This window comes from Vitis vinifera, chromosome 13 (genome assembly GCF_030704535.1).
Source record: "Vitis vinifera cultivar Pinot Noir 40024 chromosome 13, ASM3070453v1".
NCBI classification, from domain to species: Eukaryota; Viridiplantae; Streptophyta; class Magnoliopsida; order Vitales; family Vitaceae; genus Vitis; species Vitis vinifera.
In genome coordinates, this window is record NC_081817.1 from 9183991 (window position 1) to 9205618 (window position 21628).

Consider the following 21628-nt stretch of genomic DNA (forward strand, 5'->3'; position numbering starts at 1 on the left):
TGCAGCAAATATAGCACTTGTCATCACTAACTTTTGGTTAAATAATCATATTGAGTCGGTTTACAACTGAATTTATTTGGAGGGAATGCAATGCATATCAAAAATAAATACAAGGCAGCCACTTCTCATTTTGTCAAATGTAAATCACTCATACTTGTGTATGCAAATGAAAAAGAAACAATCATTTTCTGAGACTTTCCTTTACCTCCTTTGGAAGTTAAGGAACTTAATGCCATAGGCAAAGACAAACAAGAAGAGGAGGACCCAACCAATATGAGCCAAGGCAACCGCTCCCAAGAAATCATATTCAAAGCCTGAAGCCTCCTTAAGATACAGCTTCACTGACTTCACACCTGCTCCAGGTACCTGAACCGGATCCTCCTTGTTGCCCACCTGAGATGTCACCAGTCCGTAGATGGTCCAAGCAACAGGGGAAGCCCAGTAGTACCACCTCCACCATATCGGTATTTGCTGCAGATGTACAGTTTGTTAGAATTCAATATTCTTCTACAAAAACATACTCAAATTCTTCGTAGGCATACACACCATCCTAGGGATGAGAAAACCAGAGAAGAGATTCCAAAAGCTTAGGAAGAAGGACATAACAATGGCAGCAATTTGATGGCTGGGAGTGAGTGCTACGATCATCATTCCATACAATGTGAAGTAAATAAAGCACATGAGTAGGTAGTAGTAGAACCATAAGAACTTATCCACTCGCCAGTAGAATCCCATCATAGAGTAGAGGAGAAGACTGTAAACCAAAGTTTGGATTGCAACGTAAATTGTCTCTATGACCACCTGCAGGGCATCCGAATACAGATTAGTTTAAAGTTAAGCTCTACTAGAAATGTGTCTGTTTCTTGTCAGTTTTCTCAAAAGGCAACCTGGGCAAATGCGTAAGGCAATGCTGAATACATCCCAGCTGCCCTTTCGCGGTAGAAGACTGTTCTCTCAATTGCCACAACAGGCTGCACTGCAGCAGTGTTGGTGGCTCCAAGGAAGAAGACAGCTGAAAACATAGCTCCCAGCAGATTTAGTAGGTCTTGCTCTTTGTCTCTGCATACAATAGTTGGGGTGTTGGTTCACATTTTTTCTTAATTATTAATGGAGAAACACCAAAATAATAAATTTGCAATACTTACATCTGCTCTCCTTTGTTCCAGAAAATTACTCCAAATAGAACACCAATAATTATGGTCAAGAAGAACCGGATAGCATTATAGGGAGGATTCCTCCAATAAGACCAGTGCTGTTTCCAGAAGCAAGCCTTGCATTGAGTAAAAAAGCTTTGAGAGTATTTGGTGGGGAAATAAAGGTTTTTGGATCCTGGTGATGGTGTGCTCAGCTCTTTGATGAGTTCCTGATTCCTCCTGCAACAAAAGGGGGAGTGCAATAAATCATCGGAAAAAGAATTGAGACAGAAAGATGATGTTCCAAGGAATCATAAACCACTTACTGATAGAGTTCAGATTTAGCATAAATTTCCGCAAAATCCACACCAAGTTGAGCCTCATATGCAGCAGAGGTGACCTCCAGCATCCATGTAGCAGGATTTTGACCATCTCTGACTTTAGGAACCCCCGGGACAGCCTGCAGCAAGTTATGGATTTGATCATGACACACTCCTTATAAGTATAACAATGGAGATGGAGCAAGTTCACTGAAGATGAATAATGCTCACTTCAAAGTACTCTACAAGCTTGTGAGAATTGCGACCAAGAGGTCCAGCATAAATGACTTGTCCTCCTCTCTTCATCAGCAGTAGCTGCAGGCAAAAATGATGTTGGGTTGAAGAAAGGAATGGTGACTCCATGACAATCATACCAGTAAGAAGTATTAGATACAAAACCATGAAACTAAGAAATACCTCATCGAATGCTTCAAAGATGTCTATGCTTGGCTGGTGAATGGTGCAGACAACAGTCCGCCCTGTATCCACTGTGTTTCTAACAGTACACATAACAACGGCAGCTGCTCTAGCATCAAGGCCTGTCGTTGGCTCATCCATGAAGAGGATGGAGGGGTTAGCAACCAATTCTACTGCTACTGTCAGCCTCTTCCTCTGTTCTGTTGAAAGCCCATGTATTCCTGGAAGGCCAACCAAAGCATCCCTCAGGGGGTGAAGCTCAATCAAATCCATTACTTCCTCAACAAACACCTATGCCACAGAAGGAACAAAAAAACAACTGATGAATATAGCTTATAAAAGGGTGAACTAAAAGAAAAATCATTCATTTGAAAAAAGGACATGCCTGCCTTGTTTCCTTCTTGACATCCGGAGCAAGGCGCAGCCAGGCAGAGTAAACAAGAGATTCATAAACAGTTACATTTGGAGAATGTATATCATTCTGCTCACAGTAACCACTAATACGAGGGAAAGTTGCTTGGTCTTTGGGGTAACCAGAAACGCTGATACTTCCTTCAATGTACCCACCAGTTTTCCTTCCTGCTAACACATCCATCAAAGTGGTCTTTCCAGCACCACTAACACCAACTAATGCCATTAGAATACCTGGCCTGAAAGCACCGCTAGCATCCCGCAGCAGTTGGAGACGATCCACTTCAATTCCTTGGCTCTTCATTCCCTGTGATTCAATCCATAAAAGAGTTTCAAAGCTCTAGACCAAGATCATATCCTAACACATATATTAGTCTCACTTGTGTGTCTAAATACTCAAAACAAGTTACTTACAGCAGGCATATCAACATAGTAATTCACATGCTCAAATGCAAGTGATAAGGGCTGGAAGGGCAACACCATTCCCCTTTTAGTAGGTGCATGATTTGCATCTTTGACAACTGATTTGGTGTTTTCTCTAGTGTTCCTTACTTCCATATCAATACCTGTTACCATAGGCCTACTATCAACTTCCAGATAAAGAAAATCTGATGTTTATGTTATTTGTAATGTCTAGTATCACTAGGCTCTTCAAGAAGTGATTAACAAGAATTTTGTGAGGGTCAGGTAAAAAGCTGGTGTCTCCTAGAGAAGGAGAACCAATAGCAAGAAGCAAGTTTTATGCAATATAATTTCTCAAGAGCAAGTTCAGAAATTGTAGAACCATACAATAATAGTTGATGAAACATTATTAATAGCAACATCTTCTCCTCTCTGCAAAGGGAAATTTGATTTTAGGCTATCATGCTACTGGTTTTTGGCATTGATAAACCACTCAGTTTATTGAAAATGAACACCATAAGGTGGCAATCAGAGGAGATTTGATTCAATGGAAAAACTAGATATTAACTGCTTGGTTAATAAAATATATAGAAACGCTAGAAGACAAACAAACAACCAAAAACCAGAGGAGATCAAAGTAGGTAAAATCTTGAACCTTCAGACATTGGGGCAGTAGATGCTGAATTTCTTTCTGGGGTGGTCAGATCATGCTGCTTGTTAGAGTAAAACTGCTTCTCACTCTTTTCTTCATCATCCTCATCAATAATGACAGATTTTGAGTCACCCGGAGCTGCATTTGAGTTTCAGAAAATTGTCAAAACCAGAATCTTATTTAAATAACACTCAGTTCTGACTGATGGATGATAATTCCATGACTAAAACCATTGGAGGGAAGGAAAAAGGAAAATGGAGGTTAGTATAAGCAATAACTAACGGTTCAAATATGTCAGAGCTGCAATGAAACAGATATTGAAGAGCAGAGAAAACCCCGTGAGTGCACCAATACAAATCCAATACCAATAGCCATCCACAAACATGCCTCTTGCCTTGAGAAGGGCTTTTCCAACTGTGGGTTCTGGAATTCTTCTATCGATGTTGGGCTGTGCCAAAAACCGATTAGCGTATACAAAGACAGACCAAGTAATGAAGGCAGAAATGCCCAAGCTTAAAACAAAGTGAGAAACAATCATTCAAAAGCTACTAGGAAACCTTACCGCACTCCATCTGTCATCAAGAAATTCATTGATGACAAGCGCATTTTGTCCATACATCATTGGAGAAGCATAATATCCCCATATCATCCATGGTTCAATATCATCTGAGGAAGAAGAAGAAACAAATGGTTTATTAAATTATCACTCATATGATATAATCACATGAAGAGTGCCCCTCGATCTCCCTTTCCATTTGAAATATGGCATCAGTGTTGCAAAAACAATCAGCTCAGTCCATAGCAAAAAGACACAAAACACTGACCTTTGGCTACAATGAATCCACCCAGAACAAAAACCAGTAGCAATGTAAAGGTACCAAGAGTGTTGGCCACAATCTGTGTTCTTCCAAGAGCTGCAATGAAGCGGAAGAGAGATAGAGCCATCTGATGCACGCCAAAGAATGCCAGTAATTGACGGAAAAACCTGAACATTTTTCAAGTCTTGGGTTGTCATAGTTCCATTTGTGAATGCTAAGACAAGATTCAGGAAGAATGGAGGTCCATTCACATACCTACTAGCAGAAGGGGCAAACCCAATAGTGTAATACGTGAGAATGATCCATATCCCTGACTCCGTGAATGACAAGGGGATCCTAAGGACCCAAATTGGTAATGCAAAAGCCCATGCCGGGTAAAACAAGAAATCCCTCTGCTTAAAAAACACTGGGAGCCTGAAAAGAGTCAATGCAAGCTCTGCCATTCCGTTAAACATTACATTTATGAGACTATAAAACAGAGCCCCATAGAATTTTACTCCATTTTGCAGTTGGCCATGCTTCATTTCTGTTCTGAAGAACACTGTCATGGCAATTACTGACATGATTGTAATCTGGGTTGTCTTGAATATGTATATAAAAGAGTTGCGCTTCATCAATAGCCACTCCCTGGCAAAGCATGCCTTGAAGAGTTCCCAGTTGGAGATTCCATACTTTTCTGTCACCAATGCTGTAGGATGGGTTCTGCTCTTATTGTAAGGGATTCCAAGGTCGTCTGAAAGCTTCTGGCCAATATGGAAAGAGTTGAAGTGTTGCACAAACTCGGGCACTGAGATATATTTGTAAGGTTTATTGTTTCTGAACCAGTATTGTTCCTGGTCCTTTCTGGAAGTCACCTCTTGCAAGAAGTCTGCAACTCCTTTTCTTTTCGGGCATTTGAAGCCCACGCTCTCAAAGAACCCAAGGATGTTTTCACGGGGACCTTGGTACACAATCTGACCCTCACATAGTAAGATAATGGCATCAAAAAGATCATAAGTTTCAGGTGCAGGTTGGAGAAGAGAGATTATCATGGTTACTTCCATGATATGAACCATCTGCCTCATAAACTTGACAATCTGAAAAGTGGTGGAACTGTCCAGACCAGTTGATATTTCATCCATGAAAAGAGCCTTTGCTGGTCCAACCAACATTTCTCCTGCATTCAGTTTCATCAGTCATATTAGGCTTTTGTGGAATATTAAAAATCTTAAGAACAAGGATTCCTCAGAAATCAGACAATTCATAATTGATCAGTAGCTCAATTCAAATTGAAGGCAAATGCTTTACCACTAAGTTGAAAGAAACAATTGATATAGGACATAATCAATGGAAATGGGGCACATACCGGTAGTAACACGCTTCTTTTCTCCACCAGAAATGCCCCTTCTCATATCATCTCCCAACACAATGTCAGCGCAGATGTCTAATCCCAGCATCTGTTACACACACAATGTCAAAGAGCGTAAAGCTTGGGAATGTAACTAATAGGCCAGGCACCAAATGGAAATGGAGATGCAAACCTTGAGCACATAATCTGTAACCAAACTAGTTTCTTGGCCTGCCATTGCTGTTGCTTTCATGAATGCATCTATCTCAGGATCTGGCTTAATTCCAGCTTCTTTTTCTCGTCTTGACAATTCTGCTAGTAGTTCATATCTGGTTCCAACTCCCAAACATCGTCCTGAGAAGTCCAACGTTTCCCTAACTGTCATCTCACCATGGTGCAGATCATGCTGGCTAATGTAAGCACATGTTCTCTGAGGAACAAACTCTGATAATTCATGACCACAGTATGTGATTTTTCCTTCCATCTGTCCATAAACACCGCACACATCAGAGCAATGAGTTCAGGAATCAGGGACTATCACCATCACTAAATAATTCATATTGGGAAGGAAATAACAATGACACAGTGAAGGATCGAATTGGATAAAAATATTTGTCAGAGTAACTTGGGGGGGCCAACATACCCTTAGATCTTTGTCCATCTTCCCAGCAAGCGCCTGCAGCAGGGTAGTTTTCCCTGAGGCTGGAGGTCCCAGAAGCAGAGTCATTCTGCAAAACACAAAAGCTAATCAAGAAACCAGCAAAGAAAGGAAGTGTACTTAATGGGAAAATATTTTGTTATCCTATTAAATTTTCCCAGAATTTGTATCAATCAAATTATATAAAGACATCATTCAGGAGATTTGTGTTGAGGGCAACATGATTGATTGAAAGGTACTTCCAAAAATGGAATACATTTACCTTGATGGTTTCACGATCCCACTCACATCTTTTAGTATCTTGACTACCCTTTTCTTAGATGGTGAAAGCCTAATCAGCCCAAGTATTCCCTGTTCACGACAACAAATAAACACAATCATAATTCATTCATCTCTACAAATTCCAACAGTCTACTGAATTGAAGCAAACTTCTCCCAAAAACATTATCAGGAGATTGAAGTCATTCATCACAATTTGCTGAAAGGGAAAATCAAGAATCACCATCGAAAACAGAAGAAGAAAAACAAAGGGACAAACAGAACAAACTACCTCTATGAAGTTCATGGTAAAATTGAGCAGAGTAGGAAGTGCCCTGGTTCCAACATATGCGTCTCCTTCTATTGATAAATGCTCAAACCGGACTTCGATTTTTGGAATCTCAACCCCAACCCTGTTGAGCAAACAGATGTTACGTTCTATAAAACTTTTCTGGTAACAAATTCAACTGGGGCAAAGCAAGCAAAAAAACACATGACCAACAGAGTGAACTTCATGGGAAGAAAGAGAGAAGAGTGACCTATCAGTCCTTTCCCTGAGCCTGAGAAGGAACTTCTCATTATCTTCTTCAACAACCTTAAGTATACTCTCTATGTGATGCTTCCTCTCCTGCATACCAAGATTGGTGAAGTCAACTTCTTCATGGACAACCTTCCCATCATCCAAAACTTGCTTAAGCATCCCCTTCCTCAACCGCTCAAAGGTTGGAAGCCTTTCAATGGCCGCCCACTTCAACTCTTCCTCATCATCCTCTTTCCTACTCTGAAAAGCATCACCTTGTGCTGACAACGCCTCACGAATACTCGCAGAAGCCCAACTTCGCCTAATTCCAGTATGCTAAACTTTTACGCCTGCTGCTCACGGACCTTGCTAGATCATCCCCAGCCAATGCTGCAGCCATTGTCACCCACCAAAACCCCTCAGAGTAAAGACTCCAAACCCCCCTTTATAATAACCCTAGAAAGCTCAGATTCAACCGATGAGCTCAAGATGCTAGAGAAGGTGTGGATGAAATGGTGAGTAGATGAGATTGATGGGCATGGAGTGATGTAGGAGGTGATGGAGACTGGGAAGCGGTAGAGAAGTGGGCATTACTGAGTGGGAGAGGAGAGTCTTTTATGAAGTACATGAAAAATACTATATTTGATCACTTGTGAGCTCAGGAGAGTTGAGAGTTGAGAGTTGCTAGTGAGAGTTTCATGTAAATGATTGCAAATCCTCTTGGTCTTAATTATGGCTGGCACTTGGCAGATAATTGAGAGAGGGTAACTGTGTTTCGGCGTTGCGGTGTTGGCTTAACAACCACAATAAAAATAAATTAAAATTAATTAAAATTTCATCCACTAAGTAAAGGATAGACATATGTTGTTAAATACTACTTTATCCTTCACTTAAAAATGTATAAAAATAACAAATATTTTGAAATCACATCATACCATTTCAAAAAGAAAAATTTGCCTTACATGTAAAATTTTTAGCAAAAATAAAAACCAAAATAGAAAATTTGCCCCCTCTTAAACAAAAATATAAATTTAATTTAAAAAAATTTAAAAATAGAAAATAATGATAACTAAATATTTTTACCAAAAAAACTAATATTTATCATTAATTACTAATAATATATTCAGATTGAACTATAATTTTTTTAAAAAAATATTCATTATAAAATATGTGAATTTATCGGATTAAGAGAACTTGTAAATAATCATATATGTTGATGTATATTTATTTATAACTCCTTATAAAATAGAGATACCTTTAATGAAAATTCACTTTGTTCTCTTCCAATGTTCTATTATACTTTTCTTGAAGGATTTATGTTTATTCTCTCTTCTATTTTTTTTTTAGTCGTTTATTTTATAACACGTTATCAACATGATGCTCTGAGTATGTAGAAGAAAAAAAGAAGAATGATTGAGATAGAAAAAATAGAAGATTTCATCTACAAAATTTCTTACAGGTATATATTCTTATTTTCTTCGAATGAAATATGAAAAGTAGTATACATTGTATTATTATTATTATTTACTTTATCTCATAGCCAGAAGCTATGTGAATCATATTTCATATAATTATAAATATTTTAATTATTTAATAACTAGAAGAGATATATATATATATATATATATATATATATATATATATATATATATATATATATAATCATAACTAGAAGTTATGAAAAAAAAAATATATGTGCAATCCCTATAATAAGAAGTTATGGGGTAAATTAAAAAAACACATTCAAAAGTCATGTATATAATCCCTAATTATCTATTTTAAATTATACAATATAATTAAAAGTTATACCAAACAATATTATATAATCAGAAGCTATAAAAGTAAATAGTTCATAGCCTGAAGTTATGTACAAAGCTACATAATGAAATTCATAGCCTGAAGTTATTCACAAATTTATATAAAACTAGTTCATATGGTTGTTTAATTTGATATATTTTTATAATTAATATTTAAAATTATTTAATTTTTTTAATAATAATATAAAATACTATGAATTACCTTACAATTTATAAATGATAACTGTAACATTTTTCTTCCATCCCTTCTAACAAAAGTCTCTGGCTCCGCCATTGGTTCACGAGTCTCGCTATTTCTATCTAACTTGCATCTCATTATTTTGTATTTTAATTTTATTATTTATACTGGAGTTTCATATATTTCTATCATTATCCAACCACCTAAATTTTAGTATATACTTGGAATAAATTAAAGGGAGAATTATGTTTTGGACCCAGTTGGGTACAAAAATTAATCTTTGGTCCACATAAGTTGCATAATTGATGGGAATGATATAAAATTATTAAGAGACTAATATACCCTTTAAATTTCCAACTCAAATGCTTTGAAATTAATGGGTTTCATACATGGTAAACTAAAAATGGCATGTCACCTTTCTTAAAAATCTAACTTTAAAATCCTGCTTGTTGGGTCTATTGTCCAGAGAAAAGAAATGGGTATGGTTCATGGAGAGAGATAGTAAGCTTCGGGGAAAAAGATTCTCTGATGATAATGCAATTTCTCCATAATAGCTATCATACGGATCAAACATATCTTGAAAGTAAATAAAATGGTTGTCATGATTGTGAGGTTGGTCCACCACACGAAACGGAGAAAATGAAGAACTCCGATGAAGATCTAAAGCATCTTCAGCTATGGTCGTCATGATGGCAGTGGCCTAGCAACCTCCTGTGAAGATGAAAATATGCTAAATAGGGTATATGCCCTTTTGAAGTAGAATTGTGGGGTAAGTATATTTTCTATAATTCAAACCTAAGTTTGTAGAGGATTGAGTGTGTTTTGATTAGGTTTAGGGATGAATTGTGACATTCATATTTGTGACATTTATTCTGCTATGATCCAGAGCACAACCCCATTAATTGTATGATTGAAACTCCTTTATGTTTGAGTAGAAGATTAATAATATGATTACTAGTAGTTGGGGAACAAATTGATACTTCATTTTTTTCCTTATGTTATAAACCAAAACATTACAAATATGGTTAACCTAAGTATGAGCAGACATTCAGTAGTAGTTGTTTGGAATTTCTTCCTTTGTACAAGACGTTTACACGAAGTGTATAAGGTAAATATGTTAACTATACAAGGGTGTACAAAGGTACTATGGACCCGCATTTTTCACATGTACTCCCACTCGATCGGCAAGACTCGCTTTTATTTTTTTGTGAAAAATTTAACTTTGGAAAAGTCGAAGTCGTTACTTATTTTATTTTATTAAAAGGGAAAATAAAATAAGAAAGAAAACCCTAAAGAAGTGACTCCATAGTTTTTGGAAAAATATGTCTTTGAAAAACCTGAATCTAGGTCCGGGGATTAGGTTACCTATTGGGAAGGTACCTCTAAAAGGTTTTAATTACTGACTAAGTTGAGGGGAATAAGACAATTAATTGATTGATTGAGGGTACCTAGGTAGACTGAGGTGATTTAAAAAAATAGCATGCTAAACAAGAAAAGTCAAATCATGATCATAAAAGAGATTTAGGGTGCATACCTGGATTGCTTCTCAAACGCTATCACAAGACATCAAAGTTAGTTCGAATAGTATATCATCCAACATGCGCTTTATCAGAAATAATAGAACAATGAAACATATATATCAAGACATCCAAGCAATATCAAATATAGGTGGAGTTCATAGTGACAAGCATATTCACAGAATTTAGAAGGTGGGTGTTAGGGGGCGTACCTAGATAGCATAAGTAACTTATAATGCGCTTCCACAAAACATGAAGGGTTGGATAATAAATAATAAAATAAAGAAATCTTAGCATGCTTATCTAATTAGTATAGCAAAAATGATCAAAGTATATGAAATAATCAATTATTATATAATTCCTAAAAAATGTATAAATAGGATTACAACAAGTGGAAAATGTGGCAACAAAGATGAGTTTTGAAAAACGAAAAGATTTTATGTAGGGGTTTCACCAATTCCCCAATTAATATACACAAATCTAGCTTAGAATCATCCCATTTATTTGGGACCACAAGCTTTGATTTGTATTTTGTTCAAAACCAAAATTTTCATTGAAAATCGAGAAAGATGCGAACCGATCAAAAGATGGTTGCATATTATTTAAGAAAATGAGATTTTGATTCTAAGGACTCTAAATGAGTTTTTGAAATAGATTTTTAAAGGGATCTTTTGAGAAAAGTGTTATATTTTAAAATAAGATAAATTAATTTGAAAACAATAAAACGTATGAGAAACAGAATACCAAGCAAAACAAACGGAAACAAAATTACGAAGTAAAATTTTTGGCAACCAAGAAAACTGAAATGGTGTGAATGGAGGCCAATCATCACTATTTTCTGATGGCCTCTGAAAAATAAAATTGACAAGAGACTACCAAAGTAATAAACTATTAAAACTTAGATCAAATAAGCTAACATGATACTCATCGAGGATTAATGACTAATTTTCAAGAAACATGTCAATTAAGAGTAACAATCAAGAATTAGCACGTGATCAATTAAACACACAAACGTATCTAGACTGATTAAAAATGGACCAAATTAAATTAGGGCAAACATGAATTTTCAATTATAGAATTAATTTTATTAGTGAGCTAATAGTATGGAAAATACCTAAACTAAATAGATGAGTGAAGCTAAATCAGAGTAAACTAAACACAGACACCTTCTAATATGGAATTGATTTTATTAATAACTTAAAATTATAAAAAAAAAACACCTAAAATAATTAAAATGAATCAAATGAAATGAAAGCAAGCTAAAACAAAATATGAATTCATGGAATCGGGTTCCTAAATAAATTTACATTATTAAAATGAAATCTAAGCTCAAAATGAATTAAACACTAATTAAAGAAAATTTAAAAATCAAATATTTAACACATAAGATCAATTATTTTAACCAAATAAAACTTTACTTAAACCAAAAATTAAATTATAAAAATATCCAAAAGAAATTTTAAAACTAAATTTCTAACCTATAAAATCAATCTCATTAACAAATGGATAAGTAGACAACACATAAATAAATAAATATGACTAAAACGAAATATGAACTCATGGAATTAATTTTTTTAAATAAACTTACATTACTAAAATGAAATCTAAACTTAAAAATGTTTTTAACACCAATTATGGTAATCCTAAAATCTAATATTTAACACATAATATTAACTATTTTAAAGAACAAAAATTTCACTTAAACCCAAAATTAAATTGAAAACTATCCAAAACAAATTTTAAAACTAAATTTCTAACCTATAAAATTAATCTTATTAATAAATAAATAAATAGGTAATGCGTGAATAAATAAATATAGCTAAAACAAAATATGAACTCATGGAATTAATTTTTTTAAATAAATTTACATTACTAAAATAAAATCTAAGCTTAACAAACGTTTTTAACACTAATTAAGACAAGTCTAAAATCTAATATTTAACACACAAAAATCAATCATTTCGAAAAACTAAAATTTACTTAAACCTAAAGTTGAATCAAACTACCCAAAGCAAATTTTTTTGACACTGAATCTTTAACCCATAGGATCAATCTTATTAATAAATAAATAAATAACGAATCATTAAATTAGTAGCAAATAAATAAATAAATAATGAATAATTAAATGAATCAAAACCAAATTAAACAAAGATCAAATTATATGTATTTTTTTTCAAGGTTAAAATTATATAAAATTGTATTTTCTAAATTTAATATGATAAATCAAAACTAACTTTAAACACAATTCTAATCCTTATGTAATCAATCAAAATTAAATAAGAGTGAGATTCATGCTGCCATAATAAGACACGTATATACTAAAGCTAATAAAATAAGTCAAGCCACTCAACCCAATATAGTAATCCAACTTGAAATAAACTAAACTTTGAAAACCCATATGTAAAAAAATATCTTACCTAACCGGCTGTGATGATGCCAAAGCAACTTGGTGGTGTGCGGCTGGTGTAGTGAAAAACGAGTAGATGATCAACCTAGCTAGTTGTGATGCTCCCAAGGCAAACTGATGGTGTGCGGCCGACGCGGTGAAGGACAAGTAGAGGATCAACCTAGCCGGCTGTGGTGCTTCCAAGCAACCCGAATGTGAGCGGCATGATTAGAGGTGGTGTGCTAGTGCAGGTCTCCAATGGCGATGGTACGTCATTCTTTCAGAGATAGAGATGATGTCGCATGTGGACTGTGCTAGGCTGCAAGCATCAAAGATCACTCGTGACCTATGTTTCGTCGCCCAAAACTCCTTTGAGACACTCCGACATCGGTTTTCATTATGTCTTTGGCAGTCATTCGCTATAATTTTCGAATCAGATTACACGATGAATGTATGGGACCATCCGCGTTGAGAAGAGATGAGAATGGAATTTCAGTCTACTATCTATGGACTGATCTCAATGAGAAGTGGGTGGTTGGCGGGACTTCAATGGTGCGGTTGAGTTGGAACCTTCCTCTCATCCAATGGTGCAGCTGCCCATTTGCTCATCCCAATTCAATAAGGAAGGTATATACTCTTCTTTTCCATCACGGGGTGAATAGCCGGTGAATATCAACAAGCAGTTGAGTATGTGGGTTCCAAAACAACAGTCTGAATCTCTTTTGAAACCTGGACCGATTCTCTCTCAAATAGCAGCCCCAAATGCCCTTTTTCAAACATGGACTGATTTCTCAACTTGAAAATGACAGCCTAACTTCCCAAAATAATCCTTCTGAATCACCCTTTAACTCTCTTTCTCCAGAATGATGCCACTACCGCCCTTCAATCGTGCGTCCTTTTTTTTTTTTTTTCCTTTAATATTTTCTCAATCACTTTTTTAGACCCCCCTCCATCCACGGTGATGGAAGACACAACAGGAAAGGTCTTTTTTCCCACTTTCGGATCACCCCCAATTCCTTCCAATCATTCATTTTTTTTTTCTTTTGTCTTTCATTTTCTCTCTTCCTCTCACTCCAATCTCCCAGCTGTCTCCATCTTTCCTCTTAATGGTGTCTTTCCTTTTCTTTTTATAGAGAACGTGGGATCCATGCAAACATAATAATAAAAAATAAAATAAAAATAAAAATAAAAGAAAACTAAGGGTTAGAATAATATAAAAAAAAAACATGCAACTAAGAATTAAAAATCCAAAATATGTAATTTTAAACGAAATTAAAAAAATATAAATCACATGCATAACTTAAAATGAATTATCAACTCAAACAACTCTCTATCAAAATAAATTAATAAATAGATAAATAAACACGAAATGAATATGATTATTAAGCTCATGCAATTTTCTAAAAATAAGTAAATAAATGAATAAAACTAATAAATAGAGAGAAATAATAAAAAAAAAAAATCAAGCACATGCAAGCCATATGAGCTATGCAACCATGCAAACCATGCATTCATGCAAAAAAAATGATCTAGGGTGCCTAAGTGGGTCTAGGGTGCCTAAATGGGACTAGGGTGCCTAAGTAGGTGTAAGGTGGTGCCTAATGGGCCAAGTGTGTCTAAATGAGCCTAGGGTGCCTAAGGGAGCCTAATGTCATGAACTTAGTCGTTTCCTAAGCTCGTGCGACACTTAGATAAGTCAAGACGCTTGATCTTGCTAAGTCAACCTTACTTCCAACGCTTAGCTTGCTAGGCAAAGATGCTCACGACTCGGAAGCTTGAGAAGGCGTAATAGGGGACTCTTAAAGAATAGAAGCTTTATTGCTTTCAAATGAAGCTATACAATGCTTAGAAGCTCATTTGCTTGGTTAAGAAGTGATTTGGGTAGTTTTTGGGTGGTTTTTGGATGGTCTTGGGGTGGTACCTTGGCCAAATGAGGTCCCCTCCTATTTATAGGCACCAATGAAACTCTCTGGAACCTTGGAGGGTTCCTTACAAATCAAGAAGATTCTAGAATACCCTACATAATTCTATGTACAAGAATATATAGGAGATTCCTAGAATTCTCTAGAAAGCCTTAAACTCCTCTCATGCCTTCCACCATAGTGTAGAGATGTGTGGACATCTCTAGGCATCTCTAGAACCTTCCACACTCTTCCCACTAATGGCTAAGTGTATATGGCTCTAGGAGTCTCTAGAAGCATCCTGGACTCCATATAAGCCCATGGAGAGGCTCATTTGAAGCATCCTATGACACTAAGGTGCCTAAGTGAGACTAAGGTGATGCCTAATGGGCCAAGTGTGCCTAAATGGGCCTAAGGTGCCTAAATGAGTCTAAGATGCCTAAATGAGCCCAAGGTGATGCCTAATGGGCCATGTGCTTAAATGGACCTTAGGTGCCTAAATGAGGATAAGGTGCCTAAATGATCCTAAGTTTAAATAGGGCTGCCAAGAGTCATAATGGGGTTAGATAAATCCCTCAACCAAAGTCCCCAAGATGGCTTAGAAAAGATAGGCTACACGAATAGTAATGGGCCACTAGAGAATTGCTGTAAAGTATCAGACAATTACTTAATAGGACATGTGCTAGGAGGACAAAATTGAGGGTCAACATGTACTTATGTTGAATGATTTCAAATCTTTTTAAAATCATTTCCATTTTGTAAGGATGAAGGACATTCCTCACACACATTCCTTGATCATGCACTCATCGTATTCAATTTTATTACTTTATACATGTTCATTGGATGACCTATCGCACTAATGATGAATAGGGACCTATATTAGGTTTCATTTCCCCAATTTCCCTTAGGCATCACATTGGAACATGTTTAGCCCACCCATATGCACGCGTTCAGTTGTAGCTATGTCAAATTTTTACCACTATACAAGGCATTTACACTAAGTGTACAAGACAAATGTGTTTACTGTACAAGGGTGTACAAGGGTACCTATATTGAAGGATTTCAATTCCTTTTGAAAAACTAGATTTCTCATCTTCCTTTTCTAAGGATGGGGAATATTCCTCATAAACATTCCTCATTTCCCTTCATACACATTCATTGGATGAGCTACTGTACTAATGATGAATAGGAACCTAAATTGGGTTTCATTTTCCCTTTTTTTCGCTCAGCCATGGCATTGGAATAAGGTTAACCCACCCATATGCACTCGTTCAGTTGTAGCTATGTCGAATTTATGCCACTATACAAGGCATTTACACAAAGTGTCTAAGGCAAATGTACTAACTGTACAAGAGTGTCTATCTTAAGGGATTTCAAATGATTTTGAAGAACTTACTCATTTACTTTTTCCAATCTTGGGGGACATTCTTCTCACACATTGCTTGACCACATGCTCATCACATGCATTTTATTTGATGTCCACCATGTTCATTCATTCTATTAGCTCATCTACTAATCATGAATATGAACTGAAATTAAGGTCAACTTTTTCCTCATTTTCCCTAATCCATGAGAATGGAAACATTGTTTACCCACCCATATGCACTCGTTCAATTGTACCTATGTGAAATTTCTACCATTGTACAAGGCATTTACACTAAGTGTATAAAGCAAATGTGCTAATTGTACAAGGGTGTACAAGGTTGCCTATCTTGAAGGATTTCAAATGATTTTGAAGAACTCACACACTGATTTGCAATGAATAAAATAACCTTTGGGCCATATAAGTTGCATAATAAAGAGAGATGATATAAAATATCAAGAGACAAATATACCCTTCAAATTTTCATATCAGATGTTTGTAAAATTTGGGTTTCATGCATAGTCAACTGAAGTTTCCATGTCAAATCCCTTTAAAATGTGTACATGGCTATGACCTAGGTCTATTGTCCAATAAAATAAATCCAGAGAGAGGATTTGGGTATGGTTCATGGAGAAAGATGATGAACTTTGGCGAAAAAGACTGTGTGAAGATCAGGCAATTCCTTCACAATTCCTTTGGGTCAAATGGATCTCAAAAGCAAGAATTCTCTTAAGATCTAAAGTAGTTGTAGCACTGGTAGTAGGGTATATGCCCAGTGAACTCCTTTGAACATGAAAATATGCTCCACCTATTGAAGTGGTTTTCGAGTTAGTACAATTTCTGGAATTGGAACCCAGGTTTGTGGAGGATTGAGGGTGTTTTTATTAGGTTTAGGGATGAATAGTCACATCCATATTTGTCAAACTTCTTTATGTTTGAGACCCCATTAATTGTATTATTGAAACTCCTTCATGTTTGAGTAGAAGAATAATAATAGGGAAAATTATTTTTGAATACCAAATGTTGTGCATGTAGAAAGTCGGTAGAAGGGTTTTTCTTTTGCATCATTCACTGATCTATTTGTATGATTATTATGTAAGAATCATAGACTAGTAGTTGTTTTTGAATAATATGATGACTAGTAGTTGTTTTTGAATAATATGATGACTAGTAGTTGTTTTTGAATAATATGATGACTAGTAGTTGGGAAACAAATTTAGACTTTAGTTTTTCCCCATTCTAAGGTTGAGAGTCCATGTAGTATAGTAGCTTTGTGAATCATGACAATTGATAGCCTTGCATCATCATTCACTGTAGGTCTTGTCCAATGTGCATCACATGTGCTAATACACTCACCATGAGAAACTCATCCCGACGGTCAAGACAAGTCATCCCTCCAATTAGGAGGTGTTACACTACAGTCTCTACTGGATTACCCAAATCCATGAACCAATAATGGACAACTTATCTACTTACAAGGAACCCATGAATTGTATCTTCTATGCAACCCCTAATGAACTCAAATCATGTACAATGTAAGAGATAGATTGAATGCTCAAATCAATGTCAATACAACATGAATTGTTACATCATGTCTTGCTTTTAGGAGGTCAATCCCAACAAGTACTATCTTCATGCACTATTTCTCCTTAAGTATCTTAGGACACTTATCTTAAGAGAACAGAACTTTATGTCTAAAGGGTAGAAAACCCTTTTTGGAATCCTACATAGCATACTTGACTCAAGTGGGTTGAGATAGTGCAAGCTTCCTATTCTTACAATCTCCTAAGACCTTAATCCTAGGAATAGACTATGCTTCTCTAGATCTTTCATCTGAAACTGAGTAGACAACTAGATCTTGATTGATGATAATAACCTTATATCATTCCTAATGAGTAAAATATTATCAGCATATAGGATCATGAAGACCATCATGCTTCCCTACACGTTCTTGTACACACAACGTTCATTTTCATTTTGATCAAAATCAAAGGTTTTGACCAACTAATCAAAATGCTTGTACTATGAGAGAGATACTTGCTTTAATCCACAAATGGATTTATGCAACTTGCACACCAAACACTCTTGGCTTTTACTATGAAACCATATAGTTGCATCATTTAAATGGTCTCACTAAGATAGTCATTTAAGAATGCTTTCTTGAGATCTATTTATCTATCTCACAATTGAGATGTGTTGTATTAGATAAGAGTATTCTCATGGATTTGAGAATGGCTGCCAGTAAAAAAGTCTCTTTATAGTCGAAACCAAATTTCTGGCTATAATTCTAACCTTCTATGTTTCAACCTTTCCATCTACTCCTCTCTTCCTCTAGTAAACCCGCTTGCACCATATAGCTTTTATCCATTTAAGTGCTTCTACAAGCTTCTAGACTATGTTAGAATGCATGGATTCTAACTGCATCCATAGCTCCTAGCCAAAAAGATGCATCAACATTGCTTATTACTTCATCATAATCTATGGGATAGATCTCATGTTCTTAAGGAATTATCTCAAAAGACTCTTCCTAATACATTAATAGATCAAGTTATACAAAACCCCTACTATGACGAAACATTAGTATACTAAAAATGTTAGAAGTGGTAGGTACTAGATCCATAGTATTTTGTGCTATTGTGGGAGTGTAATCTAATACTCTTCAATCAATATTACTGCTAAACTTATTACTTATCATATAGTCTTCTTTCAGAAATCTAGCATTTGTACTTACAAATACTTTTTGATCAATTTGAGTGGAAAAGTAATAGTCTGTCTACCCAATTCTTCCTTGGAGGAGATTAGCAATAACACCATGGAATTGACCAAGGATTTGGTCCATTCAAATCTCTCTCTTCAACTCACTCAACCATGAAAGGCTCTAGGTTATCTTGGGAAACTTCTACCAGAAGATTTTTTTAATCAATTAAGAAATTTATAGTGGTGTTTGGGATTTGAAAACAGATGCATTATAGAGAGTGAAAATAGTGAGAACTGATTTTAGTTAACTTGGATCAACACACTTTAATGTCCTGTTGTTTGCCTTCTTTGAGGATCCTATCTATGAGATTGTTGAACAGGGACATGCTTCAGTCCCCCATGGTTAGGAAGATCTAAATATTTATCATGTTGGAAGAATTCGGCGCTAAACCTTTTCAAAAGGATGGCTCTATCTTTTTTGGGGTTCTAGAATCAAGGAGAAACAAAATATTATTGATTTATTTCACTTTTTGGTATATAGAGAGTGGACATACTTATCATTTTTATCAAAAACAATCTTTGAATAGGCTGCCTAGAGATTGTTGTGTTAATCTGTCAATTTATGTATTGTCGTCTTGCCTCTTAAGGTGTTGATGTCATTCAGCTACAAAGCTTTGACACCCCGCTTGGCCACAGAATTTCCCCTAATACCTGGGTCCTGTCGTGGAGTGTATATTTTATTCAAGTTTTTTCTCTTTCAAAGATGTTCAATAAATTATTCTTATTACCTATTAAAATAATCTAAATAATATTTCTCTTGTGAAAGCTCAAACATTCTTATTGTTCCTCCTCTTTCTCCTCTGTTCTATGTCAGTAGATTTGATGTTATGCATTCGTGCCTCAGTTTATCATGCATTTTATTAGCAACTGATTATGTATCTGAATTTTTTCAGCAACTCCAAGGATTTCATTGAATCAGAAAGAAGACCTCATTATCTGGCCACCACTTGTCATCATCCATAACATTTCTATTTTGAACAGTGAAGGCTGATGCCCTTATACTTTCATGGGGGTGAACCTCTTAGTATCAAATGCCCTGGTTGCTTCCTTCAAGTCTTCTCACCATTACAAATCTATAGTGCCCTTGCTATGATTTGATGACTATTTCATTCTTATTCCCTAGTCTCAATATTTTCCTTTCCTTCTTTTATATAAACCCAGGGCTATCCATCTCAATTCTTTCTCTGAAAATTGAGATCATATAGGCTAAGTTTTAGCATATTAGGTTGGGTTGGATTATTGGCAAAGTGATAACCTCTTTAGATTAAAAGGTTTGGGTTTGTTTAGAAACTATTCATGAAAATTGTCTTTTGTTCTATAATAGAAAATAGATTTTTAACTGAAAACAGTTTTTTAAAAATATGTTTTGAAAACAGATTGGTCTTTTTAAATGTTTTGAGGTGTTTTTTGTGGAGTATTTTGAGAAATAATTGAATATATGAAGAATGTTTTCGGAAGTTTTGTATTGTAAATAAGTGCATTATATCTGATAAAAAAAATATGAGTGCATTATAACTTCATAGAAAATAAGTCGATAAAATTATTTTTCATATTTGAGTTCTTAAGTAGAATTTTATTTTTAAAAATAATTGAGAAATGTTTTTAAGAATTTTTATTAAAAATTGATTTTTGAGAATTGGTTTTGAAAACACTGCCAAATGGGCTTTTTGTGTTTACATCTAGCCTAGCTCAGCTTAACTGAGCTGGTGCCCTAATGCTCACTCTGGATTTGGCTTAAATAAATCGGTGACGTGCACGGTTAATTGGTTTTGGAAGCTGGTGTTATGTTATTCTGATGTACTGCCTTCTCTTTTTGGGGTCTTAATGGCAGTTGAAGGTTTTGGCGGGGGAAAATTCAAGATGTGCCTCGATAGGCCTGCAGACCATAGTGTTATGGTGGTGAAGTTCTAGGGTACGTTTTCTGGACTGGAAGATGCAGGAAGGCTTCATGGGTATTATGCTGAGAAAAATCATGGAAGAGCAGATCTTGAGAAAATAAATTACGACAATGGCAAAAGCAGCAACAGTAGGGAAGCAGGAATGCAACAAGACAAACCAGAGGAGGTTGTTCTATATGGGTACATGGGAATTGCAGAGGACTTGGACAAACTTGATTTTGACACCAAGAGAAGTGTTTGATTCAAAGCAAGCAGGAGATCCAGGAGCTTGCAGATGCCCCTGCTAAACCTGATTAGAAGTAACTGTTCAGATCCGTAAATTAAAGATAGAATAATCTTCTCTCCAAACCTATGTCAGTTATGTAAACAGAGCGGTTATGTAACACTTCCTCGTCAGCTCTTTATGAATTCCCATAAAACTAAATTCAAAGTTTGCTAGTGGTGGACAGCTGCTGTTTGGGGGCACTTGGGTTTCCCTCTTTCTAATGCAATTTTCAGATTGTTTTAACATCTTTCTCGGAATCAATCTTACTTCTCGGAAATTGGATTATGATTGAATGCCTTTTTAAGTCAGAATTTCAATTACCGACCCTCAATAGATCAATTTCAAACTCAAGTCCCTGGGGCAGAGCAGGGTGCTGGGCTTGCCCGATCGGAGTGCACCGAGAGCCCTCTGATCCTTGTCCGCACAATTCATCGAGATTTACCCTATCTTGCTTCGATTCCTCACTCCCTCCCAAATCAACTACTCCCTTTCTTGGCACAACTCCGTTGGTCAAAACCATTAATATTCAACCTACCATTCATTGACCAACTCCTCCTTTCATTGGCACAACTCCAGTGATCAAACTATTAGTATTCAACCTACCATTCATTAAGGGTCTCGAGTAGAATA

At 35.7% G+C, this 21628-nt stretch overlaps 1 pseudogene; it reads right to left on the bottom strand.

Annotated features, from left to right (window-relative positions):
* On the bottom strand, positions 1-7625 carry LOC100259107 (pleiotropic drug resistance protein 2-like; annotated as a pseudogene).
* Positions 7626-21628: the final 14003 nt, after the last annotated feature.